The 22782-nt window shown below is 46.6% G+C and overlaps 1 protein-coding gene across 1 annotated transcript in view; it reads right to left on the minus strand.

Annotated features, from left to right (window-relative positions):
* Positions 1-22380, minus strand: part of LOC119453926 (uncharacterized) — a 70518-nt gene extending 48138 nt beyond the window's left edge. Inside the window, exons 1-2 of the mRNA XM_037715962.2 lie at positions 22327-22380; positions 2779-2817 (exon numbers count right to left, since the gene is read on the minus strand). The gene's annotated coding sequence lies outside the window, so the exon portion shown is untranslated. The remainder of the gene's footprint in view (positions 1-2778; positions 2818-22326) is intronic.
* Positions 22381-22782: the final 402 nt, after the last annotated feature.

Raw genomic sequence — 22782 nt, forward strand, 5'->3', positions numbered from 1 at the left:
GTTATTCCCTTGATAGCATACGAAATGTGAGTAAAAGTAAGAATTAAAGCTTTAATTGACAGATATATTTTTTCCAATTGTTGACAACGCTTTGTTCATGACTCAAACTTATATAAAGGGTAAAGGTAGAAGCCGAAAATAAATATCTTTCTTTTTCTTTTACACCCTCTTTCGCTACGGAAAATGTCATGCGTTGTAGAAATATTTACTTCATTAACACCCCAGGCCTACGATGCGCTGGGGCTTACAAAAGCATAACAACGAGAATTGCATGACACGACTGTGACTTGGATGACACACGCCTGTCCTCACCTTTGTCGAAACATCCTTTAAATGGCGAAAACTAAGATTCTGGCTGTGCGTATGTAAGTTGGTCCATGTGTTCATTCGCGTAGGTCTTTTAGAGCCTTTAGCCTATTTTTTAAGTGTGTGTGTGTGTGTGGGGGGGGGGGGGATAACAGCAATTTATTTTCAGTGTCTATTGCGTTTCGTGGGCCATTCCCGAAGATCGTGCAATCAGAAACACCGGCAAAAACAACTCGGTGGTGGTGCCGCTGGGTGGCAAGGTGGTAAGGGGAGCGTTATCGCATTTATTTCTCGTCACAGCTAGTGTTTTGAGGCAATGTAGTTGAGAGGCTGCGCCTCAGGTCGAAGACGCAGACGCAGTCGTTTGATCAGCTGCGTATCTGGTGACATCATGTGCAACCACAGGCAGTCTCAGAACGTAGTTCGGAACCGTTCCTTGATGGAGCGGAGCTCCAATTACGGCTTGGCTCCCGCGTATGGGTAAGGCACGATGGTACGGGGAGCAACACCCGTAGGACACCGTAAAACGTAGTGTCACGAGTAACCACATTCCAAAACATGCTAAACGCATTTTTGGGCAGCAATCATGGTTGGTTCTATCCAATGTTTTAAATAGTGCTGCCTCAGTCTATTCAGAAAAGGAATGCTGTCGTAAACAAAACTTTAGTCGCGGGCACACTGACACAACCTTGACGGTGCAACTGCTGGCCTTATACGGGGTGATCACGTTTGAATTTACCGGAATTTTCGAAAATCTTCAGTGAAAGATAGCATAATTCTTGTCCTTCACCTGGAATATTGAATGAGGTGGACTTACTACCATGAGAAATCAAAACACATATCCAAATAATTACATAAAACTCCCTAATTAACTTCCCATTATGTTACTGTGTGGCACATATTCCTATTTACGAATTACAGCTGGTGAGTTTGCAAGAGATATCCCCATGAAATGTATCTCTTGGATGACACCAGTTTCTAGATAATATTTCCTAAACAGTGGGACAAAATAAATGGGTGCTCGAGGTACTTTTGCATAAAATGAATAAAAGCGTGTTTTGCTAAAAAAGGTAAATGGATCAACTGTGCATTTTACGGAGTGTTTGATAGCGCATATCCCCAAACAGTTGTCATTCTGGAAATTCATTCCAAGTAGATACAACTTGCAAACTCACCGGCTTAACTTCGTAAATGGCGATATAGGCCGCAAAGTAATTCATTAGGAAGTCAGTGATTCTTAATTAGTTCAATATGTGTAGCTATTTCACGTGCCAGAAATGTCCGCCTCAATAATATTCCAGCTCAAGGACTAAAATTATGTTACTTGCAACGGGCGATTACAAAAACCTGGAAGACTTACAAATGTTCACCCCGATACTGTTTTTGAAAACTATGCGATTGCCGCTGACACGGGTGGTTTATACTCCTCATACAACCAACTTTTCACCATCTGGCAGAATGAGTGTGCAGATATTTCCAGTTTATTATTTTTTATAGCAAAATTAGCTTTCTGGCATAATATTTAAATAAATGCATGCAGTCCTTTTTGGTGAAGCATCTGCCTGAGAGATCTGTCGAACCTAGTATTCATAATCAAATGTTCGTAGTTTGTGGGCTGATCTGTCTGTGTAAGTACTTTCTATCTTACGTCTTAGCAATTCTTGTTGTTGGGCTAGTTGTCCCATGATATGGAGTAAAACTAAAATAGCTCGGAAAGGGACAGATAAGATTGACGAGTTCAAACGCCCTTCATCTCTTGGGCTGTTCAGTCTTGTCCGTGGATATCTTGCGCTTAGTTTACTCTTTTGTGCGATTGTCCCTAGACCCAGACAAAGTAGACGGCGATCATTCGCTGCCGACGCTGAGGCAAACTTGTAAATAAAATTTTTGTTAAATTCTGTTCAGCATATGTTTTCTGGAGTGCCGAGAGGACACACCATGTGAAATGTAATCAGTCAGCGCCAGGGATAGGTTTCACATCTCTAATGGCTGATATAATGCATGTGCAGTATAAGCAGGCAGAACAAAAGCCCCAGCTATCCCCAGCTACGTGAAGCTGTTTGAAAAAGTGACACCATAAGACGAGATAATTTTGACAACGCGTTGATAGCTGCAACTACATGAATTGGCTTTCTCAAATAAGGCTGCTGCAAAGATCAGTGGCATTGTAGAGGTATGAGGGCCAAGAAAGTAGGTCATTTTTGTTAGGAATGGCTAAAACGTGGTGTGACAAAGGGCTATTTGTCTAACTCAGGTTACGGGGAGCAAACGGAAAGCTAGTGTCCTGTCTTTCTTTAGAACCTGAAATAATGTCCTTAGCTGACATGGTTGCCAGCACGCCTTAGTCGGCGGATACTTGTCTAGTAGTGCTATAACAACCGATCCGACCAGCAACCGTTATGAAAAAGCTATGAATATTTTGTACAGGTTAACACAAGAGGTTAACTCATGCAAGAAAGCAGTATAACTTACACTTCCCGGTTTGCAGAGGTTGCTGTATGACTTTGTGCACTAGAACAAACACATACAAAAACATACAGTTCCATATCGTCAACATCAACATTTGAAAGCGTTCTGATTATGCCCGTTATGTATAGGAAACAAACATTTCAATCACGTCCATGTAAAGTTGTAGTGTGCATACATCCAAAGCATCCCTAAAAGGGAAAAGGAAATCCATAAAGGTACAACCAGGCTTCAAGAGGGAATATTTAGCCTAGCCTTTCTTAGATGTTTCACAGGTCACTTAGTTCTGCCTAATAAATGTGAAGACCATCAGAAACTGAAAACGCTACCCTGCGCCAACGGTGTGGCCTGCAGGTTTTAGCAAGCTTACCAATCGCTGATTGATCGATGAATTGGTTTCAATGCGGACTTGATTTTCATAACTCTTATTGCATGACATGTTCGCGTTTTCAGCGTTTTCTTTTATAACTGTGATTTTTATGGTCCTTTATTTTCTTTAAAAACTACTTTTTTGCACTGTGCTACCGATGTACTTGTACTAACTTCCTGTAAGAATATATGTACCCACTTCCTCTATGAGCCATAAAAGGCTTACAGTATGAGTTATTAAATAAATAACAATTAAATACATGTATTCACAGGTTGTTTATACCGAACTCGAAAGTATGAAATCAGGAGTATTTATGATGTGCCTGCCAACAAACATTAAATTTAGTATTCGATAGCTTTTATCTCCCGCCTACGTAAAGTACTTGACAATCGCGTAAAGTCATTTAGCTGTTGTAGAGTCTGCTCTCGCTGTCAAGATAATAAAATTCGGTACTTTCTATACATTTCACATTTATCGCTACACTGGCGTTAATATTATCGTCACTAAGTCAACCCACTCTCTGCGAAGTTTCGTCGCGACATGTAAAATATCCTCGCCTCGAGGATTCTACCTGATTATGTTGTCGCGCATGCGCACAATAAAAATACGCAAACATGACAAGTAGAACACGTGTAAGTCCAAGGTTTTTGCGCAAGAAGGCGAACTCTAGGTTAAGAAGTGCGATGAACGGCTCGCTTACAGGTGAGGAGCCGTCGGTACGATGTATAAGTCAGCCGTTGTTAGATATGACCGCAGCTGCTTTGATCTGTTGTGCTTGGTGCCCCTTCTGGACAAAGGGGTGCCTCACCGGCGAGTGTGCAGCTATCCCTTGACATTCACGCTTCATCGTCTTTTCGATGCCAAAGAGTTGGCGACAAAACCTGAGTCACCTCAAGATAATGACAAGTGATTATGTATCATGTCTTCATCTGTTCGACTACCCAGAGCTGACGAACGAGACAAGTTCCTGGACCCCAAACTGCAATGAGTCAGCAGCCATGTGCGTCTCTAAACGGCAACGGCCGCTTTGTGCGCTTTACTCGATGCACCAGCGCCCGCCCATGCACCGACGGCGCCCGGCGCAGACTATTGAAAAGCATACAAAGATGATGATGATTATTATTGTGGTTTATTGGCGCAAGGGCCAGATGTGGCCAAAGAGCGCCAAGACGATGGTAATGGCTTGTTAGTGGTATATGAATAGTCAATTATATGAACATTAGATGTAGCATGGCTGTCAAGGGGCCTAAAAACAGTCGCTGTAAAGTGCATAAAATCTATACGTAATAAGATTATGGCAATGACTAATGATGTGTACTATACGCATGAACAATACATTACGAAAGAATGATACGACGTACAAAATATTACAGATGCAAGATTTCACCAGAAGCACAAGTGCCTAAACAGAGCCCTTGAAACACAAGGGCCTGGAGGCATGTGCTGTTAAAAACTATCACAGCGACAACCTCTGGAGAGAGAATGCGCTAAAAACTTATTGGGCTAATAACATGTAGCCCAACATCGTTCAAGAATGCGAGGACTGCTTTGGTGTTAAAGAGCGGTTCTTTACCAAGAAACATAGCGGGATGTAGAGGGACACACTAACGATATGGTAGAGGAAAGTGTTGCTTTCGCTTTCGGCTTCCCGACACTCCAGGAGGACGTGGAGGACGGTGAGCCTCTCGCCACATCTACCACAGGTTGGAGGATCATCACCATTCAATAGAAAATTGTGAGTACCGTACGTGTGTCCTATACTGAGACGACAGATTAGGACATCAGTTGGTCGTGTTTTAGTTGTACAGGGCCAGAACCGTAACTGTGGCTTAATCAAGTGGAGCTTATTATTTGCTTCGGCGTCCCACAAGCGTTGCCAGTGGCTTCGCAGTTTCTTTCGCAAGAAAGGTTTCAAATCTGTTGCAGGAACAGCAGCTGTAGGGTTCATAGCGGGTGATGTGACTGATGTGGCCATTTGGTCAGCAAGAACATTGCCCTCGATGCCTCTATGCCCTGGCACCCAGCATATAATGACATGCTGTTTAGTTGCGTGTGCTCTACAAAGAACAGAATAGAGCTCATTGAGTACAGGGTGACTTCAAGGCTTTTAGGACGCTTTGGGAGTCTGTAAATATAATAGTTTTTGAAGTTTTGATTTCTTTATATGCTTTACAGCTGACAATATTGCATAGGCCTCAGCCGTAAAGATGCTTGTTTCGGGGTGGAGTACTCCGGATTCCGAGAAGGACGGACCGACAGCTGCATAAGATACTCCGACATGCGATTTAGAAGCGTCTTTGTAAAATTCGGTGCATAGGTACTTGGACTGTAATTCTAGGAAATGCATTCGGATTTCGACCTCTGAAGCGTGCTTTGTAACCTCTACAAATCATATATCACATGCTACTACCTGCCACTCCCAAGGCGGTAACAGCTTGGCTGAAGGTATTAAGTGATGTTCGAGGAGTGGGATATCCATTTCTTCGCTAAGCTCCCTGACACGCAGTGAGAAAGGCTGTCTTACAGAGGGACGATTACGAAAAAGTGTAGCACAGGTCATATCGTTAACGGTATTAAAACAGGGATGCTGATGATTGGAGTGGACTTTAAGAAATATGTGAGGCTGGTGTATGTTCTCTGCAGATTGAGTGACCACTCATTTGATTCGACGTATAAACTTTCAATGGGGGCTTGTTCTGAAAGCGCCAGTGGCCAGGCGGATACCTATATGGTGCACGGGATCCAGCATCTTCAGTCCACTAGGGGCGGCAGAGTGATATACCACGTTACCGTAGTCCAATTGTGATGATATGAGACTCTTGTAAAGATTCATTAAACACTTCCTGTCGCTACCCCAGAATGTGTGAGATAAAATTTTCAGTAAGTTCATTGCTTTTAGACATTTCACCTTGAGATATTTTATATGCGGAATGAAAGTAAGTTTAGAGTCAAGTATGACGCCTAGGAACTTGTGCTCTTTGATCACAGGTATTTGTTATCCACACATTTGGATAGTGGGATCTGCAACAAGTCCTTTCTTCCTGGTGAAGAGAACACAAGAGCTTTTGTGGGGGTTCACTTTGAATCCGTTTTCGTCTGCCCACTTGGATACTTTGTTCAAGGCCTGTTGTACCTGTCTCTCACACACTGTAAGGTTGCAGGATTTGAAACCAATTTGTATGTCGTCTACGTAGACGGAATAAAAAATAGCTGGCGGTAATGAAGCACAAAGCGTGTTCATCTTCACGATAAACAGTGTGCAGCTGAGCGCACCTCCTTGGGGTACACCAGTTTCCTGTATAAATTAACGTGACAGTACGTTGCCGATTTTCACGTGGAAGGTACGGTTAGACAAATAGCTTTCTATTACGTTTAGCATATTTCCACGGATGCCCATTCCCGACAAGTCTCGCAAAATTCCGTAACACCAAGTTGTGTCGTACGCCTTTTCCATATCGAGGACTATCGACAAGAAAAACTGTTTATGTACAAATGCGTCACGTATATGTGCTTCAATGCGCACAAGATGATCAGTTATGGACCGCTTTTCTCTGAAGCCACACTGATAGGGATCAAGTATATTGTTCAGTTCAAGGAAATGTTTAAGTCGGCGATTAATCATTTTCTCAAAAAGTTTACACAGGCAACTTGTGAGAGCTATCGGGCGGTAACTTGCCGCCGAGGAAGGGTCTTTACCCTGCTTCAAAATTGGAATAAGAATAGCTTCCTTCCATGAGGATGGCAGGTATCCGGCAGCCCAGATAGAGTTGAAGAGTGCCAGAAGTGTTGTCTGTGTGTCAGTGTTTAGGTTTTTAATCATGTCATACATGATTCTGTCAGCTCCCGGTGCAGAGCTGCTGCATACGCTCAAGGCAGCTCTCAGCTCGGCTATATTAAAAGGATGGTTGTATTGTTCATTCTTTAGGCATTTACGATCCAGTGACTTAAGTTCAGCTACTTGTTTATATTTAACGAACAATTTTGAGTAATGAATGGAGCTTGATACACCCTTGAAGTGTTCGCCCAGAGCGTTGGACTGGTCTTCCAAGGTATTCCCATGATCGTCAACTAAAGGTAATCGGTGGATTTGCTGTCCCTTTAGCTTTCTTAGGCCAATCCATATATTACTTTCTTGGGTATAGGATGTTATGCTAGAGAGAAACCTCTCCCACCTAGCCCTCCTTGCCTGTCACCGCGTGCGCCTTCCCTGTGATTTTACCAGTTTAAATTCGTTACGATTTTCCACAGTCGGGGAGCGACGCAGTGCGCCCCACGCTTTGTTCTGTTTCTGTCGTGCCAGTCTGCACTCCTCATTCCACCAGGGAAACCGTCTTTTACATGAGAGGCCTTTTGTTTGTGGAATGAATTTTTCAGCTGCGTGGAGCATAAAACCAGTAAAATACGCTACAGCATCGTCAATACTAAAATCATTGATAAAATCTGGTGATAAGTAGGTTGACTCTTTAAAACCTTTCCAGTCAGCTGATTTTATTTTCCAACGGGGGGCGTGGGGTGCACTGTCACGCTCCTCTATCAAGGTCTGTGTCACAGGAAAGTGGTCGCTCCCGAATGGGTTTTTAACGACATTCCATTCTATATAGGGAAAAAGGGTATCAGAGCCAATCGCTAAATCTATGGAAGAAAATGAATTATGGTGGATGTTATAATAGGTGGGCTCTTTTTTGTTAAACAGACATGCACCAGAGGTTATTAGAAAGTTCTCTATAAGCCGACCCCTAGCGTCACACCGGGAGTCTCCCCACAAAGTGCTGTGAGCATTAAAATCACCGGCAATAATGTATGGTTCCGGAAGCTGGTCAGTTAGCGTGTAAAATTCCGTTTTGCTGAGTTTATAGTCTGGCTGCATGTAAATAGAACAGATGGTTACCAACTTGTTTAAAAGTATCGCTCGCACGGACACCGCCTCAAGTGGTGTCTGAAGAGAGAGATTCTGGCAAGCAACAGATTTATCCACAATTATTGCTACACCTCCGGAGGAGGCAACAGCAACGTCACGGTCTTTATGGAAGATAGCATATTGTCTGAGGAAGTTTGTTTGTGTGGGTTTTAAATGTGTTTCCTGAACACACAGCACTTCTGGATTATATTTATTAAGGAGTTCCCTAATATCGTCGAGGTTATGGAGAAGTCCTCTCACATTCCACTGTAAAATTTGTGTTTCCATTTTGAATGTGTTTTTGTGCCGTGCATTCAAGAATACAAAATTAGCTCACGGGCCCTTTCCAGGCGCCGTGACACGAGATTTTTCTTTTTTGGAGCGGTCGATGGAATCGCGCCGCTCCTTAGGCGCTGGCTGCGCCCTCACGCTTGGTGTTGTGTCCATGTCCTCTTGCGAGGCGCTGGACACGCGCTCTTGCGAGCGGTTAGTTTGACGCGAAGGCCTCGTCTCGAGGGGCGAGGCCTTGGAGGCCACCAGCCCGGAGGTCGTTGGCCCCTTGCTCCGAGATGGCGGAGCAGCGCTAGCTGCAGCCGCCGAGGGGGCGGATGGCGTCACCGCCGGCCCACTACGCGTGTGCCAGACAGCCGCCGGGGGCCGTTGTGGCGCTGCCCCCTGACGCGCCACTTCGGCAAAGCTGGTTTTTGGCAGGTGCAATACCAGCCTGCGTGCCTCCTTGAAAGTTATGTTTTCCTTTACTTTAATAGTTACTATTTCCTTTTCTTTTTTCCAGGATGGGCACGACCGCGAGTAGGTGGCGTGCTCCCCATCACAGTTAACACAATGTAGAGAGCTTTCACAAGACTCGGAGGAGTGTTCATGAGCACTGCATTTCGCACAAGTTTGCCGGCCTCGGCAGTTATGTGACTGTGTCCAAATCGCTGGCACTGAAAACATCTCAGAGGATTTGGCATGTATGGCCTTACACGAAGTTTGATGTACCCGGCCTCGATGGACTCGGGCAGAACACTTGAATTGAAAGTAAGTATCAGGTGCTTAGTTTGGATTTATTTTCCGTCACGCCTCATTTTAATTCGCTTAACGTTGATAACATTCTGTTCACTGAAGCCCTCCAAGTGTTTAGCTTCAGTCAGTTCCAACAAATCATCGTCTGAGACAACGCCGCGGGTAGTGTTCATGGTGCGGTGCGGGGTTACAGTTACTTGGGTGTCCCCAAAGGACACTAGATTAGGCAGCTTTTCTTATTGCTTCTGATCATGGAGCTCCAAGAGGAGATCACCACTGGCCATCCTCGATGCCTTATAACCTGGCCCAAGAGCATCAGTAAGGGATTTAGAGACTAGAAAAGGGGAGATTGTTCGTACTTGTTTTCCAGCTTTTTCAGAATGAATTACATGGAATCGTGGAAAGTTTAGTTTTTGATGTCCAATGAACTGGAACACGTCTTCGGTGTGCCCTCGTTTCAGACGGCGATCAGGGAGTGATGGGAAGGAACTAGCCATAAGGAATATGGATTTTTCGGCAGCAACGCCAGCCACTCACCATGGAGCCCAACAAGGGGACGCTACAGGGCCTGTAAACACAGGTCCCGCAGACGCCAGCTGTACGTCACCACTATAACCGAATATGAAATAACCTAGGTTGGCTACTCGCACAGGGTTAACCCTCGCTGCCAAGAAGATCGGAAGTAATATAGAAGAGAGTAGAAGACAGGAGAGATGAAAAGGCGAGAGAGAAAGACGAAGATTGGAGAGAGAGACAGGAAAAGGCAACTACCGATTTCCCCCGGGTGGGTCAGTCCGGGGGTGCCGTCTACGTGAAGCCGAGGCCAAAGGGGTGTGTTGCCGCCGCCGGGGGGCCTTAAAGGTCCAAACACTCGGCATCAGCTCAACCCCCAGGATCCTCTTTTGCCCGAACACGGCTAAACCGCGCACAATTAGACGCGGGAGGGTCCCACCCTCGTGTGCTCGGGTACGTGGTGGCGTAACTCACCAACGCCTGCTAACGCAGACGCCCCTGCGGGGAGCATAAAAAGAGCCTCCCATTCTGGGCGACCACAAGCGCCGCATTTTGTGGAAACGGTGGCGCCAGGCAAGGCCACAAAGAGTCAACGCTGACAGTTTCCGTGTAACCGCGTCGATCCCAGTTTCAACTGACATTGCCTCTCGATTACACCAATGGCGGGTCGAAGTTCGGTGAGACACCAGAGACGGAGTTCGGCGAGGAGGTACCACACCATGGATGGAATTTTGCGGACTGTGCTGCAATTACAATTGGCCGAGAGAGGAACATTTAATTCCCTCGTCGAGCGAAAGGGGGAAAAGATATGCATAAAAACCGCCCGGCGCAGGTGTGAAAGAAGCAATTCCTTGGACCTTTGAAGCCAACGCACGTTTTACTGTCATCTCATGTTTCTTTTCATATTCATTTTTCTTCTTGGACTAATGCTGACAAAAACGTGAAATAAACCACGTCAATTTTTCGTCACCAAGCGTCAGCGCTCTTGAGCCCGCAATGTCATCCGTGGCGGAAGAACGTAGGAGGACACCAGCCTGGCACAGGGAATCACCGAGCGTTCCGAAGGAAGCATCCAACCTCAGAAATCCAACACCGCCGATCACACTTCTTAACCCAAAGTTCCCTTTCTTGCGCAACCGCCTTTGACCTACACCTGTTATACCTGCGATGTTTGTGTATTTTGCAGCGAAGCTGTATATAGCTAGGGCCAATCCGTCGTCCGCGAACTGGCTCATTGGCACCCGCGCGGTGCTACTGATCACGCGTTTGTCGTAGTCGTCTCCTGACACAGCTGGCTCCGTTGCCCCTCATCATTCCAGCGTAGAGTTTGAGTGCACTTGCGTCGTAAAAATGGGGAGGCGGCGTTTACGGGGGTATGAGCCATTCATTGTCCTACCAGACGGACAGATTTAATAACAGAGGTGGTACGCGAACGTATTTGTGTGTACCTATCGTCACAATGACCACCAATAAGGACAATATGTTCGTAACTTTGTTCGAAATTTTGTGTCACCTTTGTGTCATGGGCTAAACACCTTCGCTGGTTATCCACCTTCACAGAGTGGAATGGCTCATAATGTTTTTTCTAAATTCTGCTCAGGCATGACAAGGTGATATTGTCACGTTGCAGTGACGGGGAAAAACACCGTACATTCTAATAAAGAGCTTGCACTGCTTGCACCGCTTGGAACTTACGTTGTCCCACAACCCTAATCTTCAACTCTATTGCGCGCCCTTCCTTTCTTTTTAGCGCTGTGCACTCGGTACTTCCCGGTCATGAACTACATGCGCGTAATTCTCGACAGGAAAGTAGCGAGTGCAAAGTTTTCAAGAAAGGAATGCAAGCAAGGCAGATGACGATTATCGTTCTGGGACAAGGTAAGCCCCAATAATGGACGCAGACTATTTTTAGGGGTGTAGCCAAAAAACTGCGCATCGCAATACTAGCTCTTTATTGGGCGAACCTAAAGGTTCGCATGGTACCGAAGCGGTTATAGTAGCCCATACGTCCTGCAATGGCGGCTTGTAGAGGCTCAGAAGTGCAATCTACATTTCGCGGGGCCAACTTAATGGTGAAAAAAAAAACATTTGCCGTTCGAGGCTTGTTGGCCAAGTCATCTATTGCGTGATCTCACACTGCATATACAGAGCCCACAACACTACAAACGAAGCGTAGGTGGAAATATTCGCCACACCATCGCGTCAAAATTTAACCGGAATACACGCATCTGTATATATAGCCTCATTGTGTAACGGCACGCATTACACTGGTAAGACTTGACAGCTTTCCATGAATTCAGAGCAATGTGTTAACCTAAATTTCGCACTTAGTATTATATGCATGTGTGCTTTGTACCAACGCACATGTGTTATTTCGGTGTTAAAATAAAATCCACATTACATTGATTAATTAAAAATCCACATTTTAACCTTCACTAACAAAGCAACTTGCTGAGTTTATAGTCTGGCTGCATGTAAATAGAACAGATGGTTACCAACTTGTTTAAAAGTATCGCTCGCACGGACACCGCCTCAAGTGGTGTCTGAAGAGAGAGATTCTGGCAAGCAACCTTTAGTTTCTCTATGGTGCTGAAAAGTTCGCTAAAACATATATTTCGTGTAAAGGCAATTAAAAAAACGTTGTCGCAGTTTCACCCGAAAGGCGTAGCATCAATTGTGAGAGCAAATTAGTCGAGAGCTATACGGAGTAAGGATAGTAGTTTTATCAGCTGTATTAATTGGGACATGCAGCAGCACCAGCAACGCGCAGAACTGTCGTCGACGCCGTCGACGTTTTGCCCGCGTTCGCACCGAACGCGCGCGGCGTTGGTGACTGTTGCCGGTGCCTCTAGGGGCCACTAGGAGTTTTCGATGAGATCCGAACGGGACACTCGTCGAGCAGCGTCGGAAATCTTACCCACCTTCTCACCTCGCAACATTTTTATATATACATACGCATTTGGTGCCGCAGCTAAACGTCGCCTCCCCTGCCTCCCTCCCGTCCCCCACGGCCATTCGTGCGACGGAAGAAGTCACGTTTGCTCTCTATATATGGTGATTGTAAATGAGGAAAGAGACGCTTAATTCTGCAGCCCTTCAGGGAGGACGGCGCAGAACGCGCGTTTGCTCTCCTACGTGCGTTGGCTCCCCGTGAAAGCGCGCGTGCCTCACGCATACAGTGTCCGAGAGCGCGGCGACGATTTCATCGCCGTTGACGTCATATGAAACCTCATGGCGACGACGACACTGACGGCAGAAATACACTTTGGAATGTCCATATAATTGCTGTCGCAATAAAAATAACGTGTCTGATCAAACCTTATAGGGTTATACTCTATATATTGCCTTTACTTTTTATGGCTATGCATAGGACTGCTTTGACGACATCGCAGTGTTAAATACGAAGATGCAATCTCGGCATATCTCAGCACGCAATGCCACGAGTAAATTTTAGAAACGTCGCATATTTTATTGCGATAGCAATTATATGGACACTTAAACCGGATTTCTGCCGTCGGCGTCGTCGTCACCGTCGCCGTCGCCGTGAGGTTCCGTATAGATAAAATCTTCGCCGCGCGCCGTATGCCCCAGCGGAAGCGTGCGGGGACGCGCGCTATCACGGTGAGCGAACGCACTCTATCTCCCACGCGCAAGCAAGGAAGCAGGAAGCCAGCGCCGGAGGGAGCGCGGGGGGGGGGGGGCGCACTTCTACTCTGCCAACAACCGCGCTCGTCGCTCGACCGCACCGTCTCTTATCTCCACACGGCTCTGACCTTTATGCACTGTGCATTCGCCGCTCCGTTTCTGTTGAAGCGATAGACCGCACGTAGCTTCGCCCGCTGCGGCGTATGGGCTTGCTGCCAGCGTTTTGACAGTCGTTGTCTGCAGTCATTCAGTGTGATCTATTCATGTTCGTTTGTGCGCGCTCACACCACGCTTCTTCATTCAGTTAGTAATGGTCGGGCCACATTTTCCAACGCACGCTACACATGTAATGCTGCCTGGATCGGCAGTGCAGCGCTACAGGTGTGTCCCTTCGCACGCGCTGCCCACGGGAAGCGCTTCTCATCAACACCACCGTTTCACACGCGCCTTCTCGTGGTCATCGAGTCTCTCTTCATGTCGGTCTACTTACGCCGCAGCACACCTGCTTACTTAATCAGCTCATGTTTACTACAACTTATATTGCTACCAAAGCCGCTCACCTTACATCGTATGACATTGCTGTGTTGCTATCGCATTCATTGCTTCGCCCTTAGGGCGAAACTGTGACATTTTTTGTACTAATGATTATTCGGGGATAAAATAAAAGAGGGCGTGAGTTCACATTTCCCTATTCCAATAACATTGTATGTACTTTTTAAAATGTCTCCACTGGTAACGTATTGGACGCATAATTTTCATCAATTCATGCTTTGCGCAGCGAGATGTAGTCCAGCTTCAATCGCACGACCATAATTTACAGCTTACGAGGTTTTACCAAAATCCTACTTATAATTAGTGGTATATGTAAGAGCACTGTATATTACATTTTTTTCTTCAACTTTAGAGGTATTGCTAGGTGCAATTGACGAACTTGTCATATTGCTTTTTTATTGCTTATTTACGGAGTTCTAAACTTAATAAATGAGCTTTTTTAAATCTCTCCATGTTGAAAAACATTTTTCACATTTATACTACTTAAATTTAGGGCACACAATGAAAGAAAAATTGCCAAACGCGCTCGGAATGCGTAATACGAAATCTTCGTGTCCACTTAGCGGTGAAATATACCGCTGCCAATGCACGAAAGGCTTTCGAAAACATTTGTGTCCGCGGCCTTTCGCAACATGACAGACGTGTCACTAATGTTCAGTCTCATCTGTTTTCTGTTTTTGTTTTAAAGAAGTCGCAGTTTCTCCCGAAAGGCGAAGCACCAATTGCGATACCAAGAAGAAGTAGTTTAATGATTGGAAAATGTAGAGAGGTCGGCCATTGCGATGGCAACTTTACTAGTAGAATATACGACGTAAGGATAGTAGCTTTATGGGCTACATAAGCATGGACACATCAGCCTGCCAGCTGAATTAACAGGCACGGTGTTAGCGAGCTCAAGCAAACATGACTAGGTTACACTCGATGACCGCAGAAAAGCACTGTCAAAACGCTGGCGTGAGCAAGCGCGGCAGGAGCAGTGAGCGAATGTTCGTTAGGTCTATCGCTTCAACGTAAACTGAGCGGCGAAAGCACGGCGCATGCAAAGGTCAGAGCCGTGTGGAGATCGCTTTCAAGATACGGTGCGTGCGACAGCCCTCAGCTGCGCAACGTACAAGCATGCAGTTCTTGGCAGAGTAGAAGCCGCGCAACATCCCTACCGCACCGCCTTGCCGCTTTCTTCCTTTCACGTGAGAGATTGAGTGGTCAGTTCCCCTTGCGCCCGGTCGCAAGGTACGCATTTAGTGCCGCAGCTAAACGTCACCTCCGCTTTCTCCCTCCCGTCGCCCCACGGCCTTTCGCACGACCGGAGACGTCGTGTTTGCTCTCCGCCGTGCATTCCCTCTCCGTAAAAGAGCGCTTCTCGCACTCGCACCTACAGCATACGGCGCGCGGCGACGAGTTTATCGCCGTTGGACTTTACACGGCACCTCACGGTGACGGCGACGAATGCGCTTGGAGTGTCCATATAATTGTTATCGCAATAAAATTGTTGGTTGAGCGTAGCTTGCTTGAGACACGCGCCATCCGCATTGGAGGAAGCTTAAGCTTCGCCTTCAAGAGTGGAACGCGATGGCACGCAAGCGACCCTGGCTGCTTATAAGGCTTTTTAATCGTATATTCAAACATCAATCCCAAGTTATCATGTCTGTAGGTTGTAGTTAAGTCTTTACAATTCTTCTGACGAATTTTACTTTGAGAAATTCAACTTTTGTTCACTAACCCTTTGCGCCATGCGGAGGGCCTGTGAGGTCAGGGTGGTTCAGGATGAATTCTTTCGCCCGATGCCGATGCTTACGTTGAAGCGGACACCAACACCAGATTTTCTGCGCCACGGGGCCCTTAACGCTATCGCGCTAAAATCTGCAGCGCCTCCCCTGTCGAAGAAATGCGGGTAAGAGAAGCCTGTCGTGTGTTACTTCGGTATTCCTCGAAACGAATTGTGCTGACGAGTACCACGTCGTGCTCCAACCACAACCGGTCCCACGCACTGCAGCTGGCTCCAAACTTCCGGTTAAGAAACTGGCGTTGAAACCTGGCCGTCGCACCGGGGAAGTTGGCGCTAGCGTTGCCGAGGCGTGCACCACCGTTGCGGGTTCCTGGAGGGAAAGACGACGCCGACGTTTCGCCTGGGCTTCGGAAGCCCTCAGGCTAAAATCGGCACATCGACGATGAGCCCTTTCCCGAGCGAGTTCGCGTCGCCGTTGCTCAAACGTAGCCTGCTCCTCGGTGGAACGCACCACGTGCCTTCCCATTCACTCCCAGAAACTGATCTGTGGCGATGGAAGCCCAACAGAGGGCCCGCCAACCCCCTTTTAGGGCCGAAGCTCCTTAAGGCGGCACCTGTTCGTCCCTCGTCGTAGTAGTAGTGTGTAACCAGTCTGAGAAAAATGAGAAAAAAATTCCGAAGTTGTGTCCGTAGCGCGGAATCGAACCAGGGACCCCTCGCTTCCGAGCGCGCGGCGTTAGCCCACTACGCCACGAAGCTTTTTTTTTTCTTTATTGCATTGGTACAACAGTCAACCACGTAGTGACAAAATCATAATTTTAGAACTGTTTCATGTGTAACAAGCCTTCCATACGGGGCACCCAATCGGGTACACACTTTTTCACTTTTTCCATTTCGAGAAATGAAATTAGAGACTCGCGAAAGTACTCTATTGCAGGGCGAGCATCAACGTCTGCATGGCGAACAGCCATGCGTGACGTCCAAATACTATGCAGAGCCATTAACATTGTAATATCATATGGAAAACCATCCTCGTTATCAACCATTAGGTACCTTATTCCCTGTGCATCCAAAGGGAAATCCTTCTTTAAGGTCCTTTGCAGGACATCCCAGAAGAACACGCCATCCCAACATTCCAGGAACACGTGTTCAATAGTTTCAGGTTTCCGGCACAAGAAACAGTGGTCACCCCATGGAACGAAGAATCCCTTATCAGAAAGCCAAGTCTTAACTGGCAAAACGCCTGCATGTAATTTAAAGAAGAAGGTTTTCACCCCAGGACGCACAGGCATGCTTTTTACACGTTTCAGCACCTTGCGCCACTTTCCGCCCGAGAATTGAGTCCGATACAATGGAATTGGGAGAACAATATCACATAAATCATTATACAATTTTTTACGAGACACTGCGCTTAAATATTCAATCGAGAAACGGGCCTCCAGGAAGCGGCACGACTCAACAACCTCTTTAAGGTAACCCTGTAGTCGACCTTCCATTTTATTGGAAGAGATGACAAAGTTGGGCAAAGCACTGACCAGTCGTACTTGGCAAACTGTGCGCAGGAAAGGATCCTGAACATCTCGAAGGTACAAAAAACGATTTACAAGCTGTCTCAGAAATAAATGCGATAAGCTTAAGCCCCCATCACGAACACGCCGAAAAAGGTTCGTCCGACTTGTTCGTTCCCATGTCGATCCCCATATAAACACGGCAAAAACTCGATGAAGTCGCTGCACATTCACTCGAGAACAGTAGAGCACTTGTAACACATACCACAATTTACTAATGAAAAACAAATTGCAAACCGTTGCACGAGCAAAGATTGATAAATCTCTGCCCTTCCATTTCGCGGCTTTTTCTCGGATTTCTTCTGTCTGTCTCCTCCAATAGGGATCACTGTCGGTGTAATTTTCTAAGGGTACGCCTAAATACTTCACCGGGGTTGTTACCCACTGCACATTTAGGAAAAACTGTGGCGTGAGATCCCAATCGCCATGCCAAAAACCAATACATTTTCCCCAATTGACTGCACTGCCGCTTACCTGACAAAAACGTTTTACAATGGTAATAACCTCCGCTATACTTTCGAGATTTGAACAAAAAACACCTATATCGTCTGCATAGGCCAGAACGCGTACTTCAGATGCATGTAGCCTGAAGCCACTAATTGTACTGCGGTTTATAATACTTAGGCAAAAGCTTTCAATAAACATGCAAAAAAGGAGAGGGGAAATAGGACAACCTTGGCGAACTGAGCGACGCACTTGGATGAGATTTCCAACTTCTTTGTTAACAAGGAGCCTGGTACTACAACCACTGTACGCCATACGAACAGCTTCAGTTATTACTGTGCCAACATTTGCATGTTCTAAGACAGTTATAAGTAAGTCATGTGGCACGCGGTCAAAGGCCTTCTCAAAATCAATCTGGAGCATCGCAACTGCACCCTTCATGACGTCACAACACTCTAATACACACCGCGCTTTGTGAATGTTGGTAAAGATGCTTCTGCCCTTTATTCCACATGTTTGATGCGGGCCCACTATTTCTTTTATTACGCTTTGCAACCTTCTAGCCACTATTTTCATAAAAATTTTGTAATCAACATTTGTCAGACTGATAGGACGATAGGCTGATACCTGCCGAAGTTTGAGAGAATCGTTCGTTTTCGGAATAAAAATGGTATGGGAAGTGAGAAATGAAGGAGGCAGAGATTTAAACTCAAAGGCCTCATTGAATAAGCGCCCCAATATCGGAGATATTTCTCGCGTGAAGGTCTTATACAAAGCCGCACTTAGCCCGTCAGGGCCAGGGGACTTCCCGGGATTTAGGTCTTCGATTGCTTTCTCTACCTCTCCTACCGAGATTGAAAGCTGCAATCTATCCTTTGTTTCGTCATCTAATTGTGGCATGAACGCCAAAAATTCACTTTTGAAGTGGTCGATATCTACCGTACCTAAAGAAAACAGAGCACTGTAATACTCGTAAAAGGCTTTCTCAATCTCGTCTTTAGCACTTGTCAAGGCACCATTGTATGTTATTTCTGCAATTGTATTACGTTGCGCGTAACTTTTTTCCGTCCCAAGTGCTCGCTTTGTAGGCCTTTCGGCCATTACCGTTTTCTCTGCTCTCGCTCTTATAATTGCACCCCGAAATCTTTCCATGTCTAACAACTCCAATTTTTCTTTCACCGCACGGATATCTCCCTTAAAGGTTCCAGGCGTTAGACACTCTTCTTTGACAAGAGTTCGCAAGTTTGAACGTAACAGTCTCTCGTGAATACGTTCTTCATGTTTAAGTATGCTGCTTCTTTCTACAGCTCTCATTTTAATTTTTTGCTTAAATATTTCCCATTTCGGCCCAGCTTCTGAATTACTGTCACGGTACAGTTCTTGTATGCCCTCATGTACTAAAGCTTTGAAAACATCATCATCAAATAGTTTATTATTAATTTTCCATGAATCGCAGTTAAATTTTCCTTGTCTTTCTTTTTTGCTGCAAATGCTAAACATCACAAGGCAATGGTCAGTGAAGGAGAGGGGTGTTACGCAATAATCCTTACACAGAGGCACAATATCCAGCGACACATATGCACGATCTAAGCGTGCGTGACTAGAACCTTGAAAATGCGTGAATTGGACATTATGCCCACTGGTAATACATTCTCCCACATCTTCCAGAGCGAAATCGTTGATGATATCCATTAACTTTATCATGCTAGTCTCACGGTGCGGCGTAGTACTCGTTTTGTCTCGTGCTGAGCATACACAATTAAAATCGCCGAGAAGGATCAGTATACGATCAGTGTTACAATACTCACTAATGCGGCCGAAATAATTTAGCCGCTGTGCAACGTCAGTTGGAGCATACAAACAAAACACGCGCCATTCATTGCCGGCAAAAACAAAGTCACAAACTACAAAGCGGCCCGATGGACAGCTTATAACAGACTGTATAACAATACCTAAGCAACTACGCACCAATAATACACACCCTCCTGATGTCCCCACCGCATGACTGACGCACACACTATAATGCGCCGAGAACGGGCGTAACAAGCCGTCGGTCTGGTCCTCGCCTTGAACTTTAGTTTCCTGCACTGCGATTATGTCCAATTCTTGTTCCATCGCAATACGATAGAACTGATTTTGCCTTCTTTTAGTCGCTAATCCTCGTACATTAATTGTTCCTACGCGCAGGGACCTTTCCAACGACACAATTTTCCTGCCGGACGAGACCGCCGGCAAGACGCCCTCATTTCCCATCTCGACGCTTTGTGCAGTCGCCATAGAGGCGTCTAAGAGTTCACCTCCTTGCCGCCCCTTGTCAGGGACGACGCGCGCGTCCGAACGGCACTGCGAGGTTTCTTCTTCACCCCATTCGCTTCCAGCGAAGCTTCGACCTGTCTCAGACGCTCCTCCTGCGACACCGCACTCACGTCGTCATGGCGACGCTTTGCCGGGGTTGTCTCCGCGTCCATATTTCCCAAAGCACTTTCGTCGACCGCTGGCTTTATGCTTGCTGCCTGCTGCGTTTGAGAGACGCTGGTCGCGTCCGAGGACTCTCCCGTGGGGCCCTCATCCTGGAGCACCGGACCAACGCCAACCGCGTTCGTTTTAGCGGTCTCTTGGTGCTCACCAACGCTGGACACCATCGTGGCCGGCGTCTGCAGCCCCGAGACGCGGACTTCCTTGTCAGCTCCCTGATCGGTTCCGCTCTTGTAGGCTGTCGCAGGTGCCGCAGCTTGCTCTGCCTCTTCCTCGTCCATGACAAGCTCGCTTTGGTCTACAACCGTAGATCTGCCCACGGCTTTGGCGTAGCTGCGAGTACATGCCTCCTGTCCATGGCCAAACGCATGACATTCGGCGCACTTTGGTACCCTGCAATCACGCCGTATATGACCCGTGTGCTTGCAACGAAGGCAAAGAGGGGCTCGTCCTGGCGCCACAATGAGCACTGTACCGCTGCCCAGGCGCATCTGGTGCGGAATGTTGTCCAGTGCGATACCCTCTTTCAAAAACAATCGCACAAACTTTGTCAGAGAGTCAGCACATTCGAAGCCCTCCCCTTTCCACCTGTCATTGGTCACTTCCTTCACTTCGCCGTATTCACTGAATGCCCTCCGAATGTTATCGCTCGTGACATCCAAAGCCACCCAATGCAACTTCAGACGCACCTCTTGCCTGTTGGGGTCGATGACGATGCAAAGACGATCCTTTACGACCAACCTTCCTGCTTCTATAAGCTTCTTTTTCGCTTCATCCGTCCGCAGGTTAACGAGCCAGACGTGGGACATCTGGTAGGCACCTATTACAGCAACGTCCTTGATGACGCCGGCGTCTTGTAAGGGCTTTCGAAAGTCTTCGATGCGATATGGACGACCTGAGATGTCGCAGTGCAGCATGACTGCACGCTTCATAGCTTCACCTGATGAAACGTTGGGCAAAATAATCCTGTAGTCCTTGGGCACGGAAAACGACGGGCTACCACGGCCGTTGACGACCGCTGTCGCAGCTCGCTCGGAGCCAACCATCCTGCGTCCGCACGCGTCAGTGACCGGGAGCAGAATGGACTACGCCACGAAGCACACATAGACACAAGCACCACGATGGCCATAAATACCCAATATTAACGAAAGGCCGCGTTTCTAACGCGTTTGTGCTAGCGCGTTACGGCCCGTGTAAGAAGCTGGTGTAAGACGCTGTGGCCTCTCCGCCTTACCTTCAACGCGTTTCGAACGCGCTGCCCAAGGCGGTGGCAAGTCAAGTTCAAGTCGAGGAGCGTTTATGAATACGGGGGGTATACTCTCTCAGCAGTCATGTGATGGCGTCGGCAAACGCGGTGCACGTTCCGGCATGTGTAAATGGCTGCGTAAGACGCTGTGGCCGCTCCCCCTTACTAGAGAGTACTGCACGTCTCTAACGCATTTGTGCTAACGTCCCCTTAAGCGGGAGATCCGATGATTCCCTCCGGAGCTTCGCCCACTCATCATCATTCACCCCGTGGATATGGTGTGATTTTTTTCTTTCCTTTCCCTCCCCGCGACACGCCAAACGACCCTAATTGGTCGCACGCTTCCCGTGTCCTGGTGCCGGTCGGTGCAGCTTTCTCCGCACTGCTCTTTCTTCCTTCCTTCCTTCCTTCATTTCTTTCTTTCTATAAAGTTCTTTGTCTGTAGGTTCTTCTATCTTTCTTGTCCCTGGCTCATACCCGCATATCCAAGTGGGTATGTGCCACACGTGAGTTTTTGCGTAACTACAACGTCACCGAAACTTGTGAGCCAATACAAGCTTCGCTTGAAAAATCGTCTTCCTACAATCACTTCATTATTAGTTCTTTAAATGCAAGAAATCTCACCGAATTGGGTGTAGTGGTTACCGGGGCAAAGCAGTTCTTCGCTTCCGCCTACTTACCGGATCCCATCGCTAAAGCTGCCTTTGAAATCTGTCGTGGGAGGCCATGATTTCATGTGGTATATTTGGGGAGAATCATGCTTGAATAGTTACGCAACATGCTATCCATTTTATTACCTTCATATTACGAATACAGTTTATAAATGAAGCAACCCAAATAAAAAAATTGAAACTTCATAAAACCAGGATGACTTTATTTCAATAACATTTGTCCCGACCGTGTGATCAGGGGCGACGCTCACGCAAGGTGGTTTTTCACCGCTTTCAACCCTTTACGTTTACAAACTATTTTTAATTTAGACAGTGATTTATTCTTGTAATTCTTCACACGTTTTCTGCAAAAAATCTTTGCTGAAGATGTCAGGTCTGCATAGGGCTCAAATAATTATATCAAATGATGCCTATCACTTACCGCTCCAATCCCCCAAAAATTTGGCAGCGTAATGGTCAGACATTTAGTTGTTCCGGTTGCTGAAAATAATAATCGAATAAAAAATAAGAAACAAGAAACGTTTCGCAAAGTTATACACTCGCTATGATTTAACAAACTAAGCATGCTTGTCATTGATCCCCTTGCGCTAGTTTGGATTCGTGCTTTTCTTACTAATCGCGCGTAGTTCGTCTCCACCACAGTTTAAGAAATAACAAGATCTTGGTGACGCAACGCACCGCCCCGTTTTAAAGGGGACGCTCTTAGAATTCATCCATCCATCCATTCACAGGGCGTTCGCGCCGACGGCGCCGAGCAGCGTTTGTGTGCTGTCTTGTGGTGCAATTTTAGATGCGGTAGTTGCTGCTACAAAAAGTTAAGTCTCTGCTAACCAATGGTCTCGTTCTTTCCCAAAGCAAGGAAAAACGAGCTGTCGCT

This window comes from Dermacentor silvarum, chromosome 5 (genome assembly GCF_013339745.2).
Source record: "Dermacentor silvarum isolate Dsil-2018 chromosome 5, BIME_Dsil_1.4, whole genome shotgun sequence".
NCBI classification, from domain to species: Eukaryota; Metazoa; Arthropoda; class Arachnida; order Ixodida; family Ixodidae; genus Dermacentor; species Dermacentor silvarum.